We start from the raw sequence: 1,971 nt of genomic DNA, 5'->3' as shown, positions 1-1,971 counted from the left end.
AAGACAGAGTGAGAGAAAGCGAGAGAGACAAAAAAATGACCTTCTTTTTTTTTTCTTTTTTTTTCATCTGTGATTGTCTGACAAAAACCTTTGAAAAAGAACATGTTTAGCTTGTTTGTTAAAGGAGTATAAAAGGGCTTCTCAACACAATACTTTGCCACTGCGATTGCGACATTTAGGACGATTGGGATTGGAAAAAACGCCGCCCAACCCGTCATCCGGCCATCTCCACTCGTGCACCGAGCTGCCTTTACAAATAGTCAACAAATCTTCAAAAAAAGAGGCTTCAAACTGTTTCAATGCCATTCGCAGTTTGAGGAGACTGTTAAGCGAAACATTCTTTTTTTTAAGAAAATAAAATTACATTGTGTGTATTTAAAAACCATATAAGCGAGCCTTTCAGTTTGCTAGCTTGATGCTAACACCAAATGCTAACACTACATACACTGAAAAAAAGACTTTCTATTTTCATGTGTCCTGTCTTGTTTGTTATTGACAGACTGCCGGAGACAAGTTCCTCGTATGTTTTTACACATTTGGCCAAATAAAAAGGATTCTGATTCTGAAATAGCATCTATTAAGCAATGTAGCCTATTGATCACAAACAGTGCAGAAACACATAGACGATCAATAGAACATTATTACTCAGTCATATATTCTTTATCCTCAGTCCAATATTATTGAGTGACATTTTTCCTAATTAAATGTTGTTGTTGTTGTTGTTGGCTGGAACGGTTTAACCGCATTTCCATTCACTTTGATGGGAAAAGATGATTTGAGATATGAACGTTTTAAGTTACAAAACGTGGCCATGTAACAACTTAAACTTGCATCTCAAGGCAGCATTTTATTTAGCTCAGTGGTTCACAAATGGTGAATATATTATATCTCCTCACCTGCAAACTGTAAAAAAATTGCGAGTAATTTACAAAAATGTGTGTATAACTGATGCCCATTATAAATGATTTGAGGTATTAATTTTATTTTTTTTAAATAAACAGTGCAAATTTTTTTCTATTAAATTGCCTGTAATAGAAACTCAAAACTTAAATCAGAGTAAAAAACAACAATAAAATATGACAATTTATCAACAACAATTTTTCAGACCCAAGTTGAGTGCACAATTCCATATAGTGAGTCTCGAAGTCACCAAATCACGACATTTACAACACGTATCGTGACGAAAGTGAAGCCACGAAGGGACGAGGCCAGCTGGTCATTTTCAGTATTCCGGTCTTGTCTTCGTTGCTCTGAGGACGGCAATATTGCTTTGATACTAAATGTATTGGAATGACATTTAGTGCAGACAATCGCCATCTGGCGAGGATGAAACCGGATTCCGTTGTTGATCTTTGAAAGCCTTTTTCTTATGCCCCGCTATAAGATTGACATTTGTGCTTTTGAGATGGAGGCCCGCGCACGTATTTGACCGACTTAGTAGTAATAACACGATTGATTCTAAAATGGAGATTGCGTTCCAGCAACACGGAGAGACGACGTGGTTAGCGCGTTATTTTGGCTTTGAATCGACACTTGCATTCCAAAGCCATGCAATTAAAAACTCGAACTCTGTTTTTTTTTAAACTTGTTGGAGGTACTGAACATTTCAAGTATTTTTAAAGCCGTAGGTATCGAGTTTACTGTTGAATAAAATGAGCAGCTTTTTCATCGAATCTGGTTCACCTTGAATTTAAAAATGGTTGTGTTCTTGTATTCAACCCAAAACATTTTTTTTTTGACGATATGTTCTATGCAGCCCCAGTAGGCTAAATACGATATTCTGGTTAATATTACGTTAGTGGAATATGAGTTAAGCAGCAAAATCCAGCCATTTTTAATCCATCTCGGGGGGGCGGCCATTTTGCTCAGATCATCAGCGCAGCCTCAGAAAACAGGTGAGCTGTGATTGGTCGTTGCCCGAGCAACTGTGATGTCATCTTCAGTCGACAGCAAGTGGCAAAATGGCCGCCC

Source organism: Leptonotus elevatus, chromosome 1, assembly GCF_054856555.1.
Source record: "Leptonotus elevatus isolate MCC_2025b chromosome 1, RoL_Lele_1.0, whole genome shotgun sequence".
Classification (NCBI taxonomy): Eukaryota; Metazoa; Chordata; class Actinopteri; order Syngnathiformes; family Syngnathidae; genus Leptonotus; species Leptonotus elevatus.
This window is presented reverse-complemented; position numbering follows the sequence as displayed.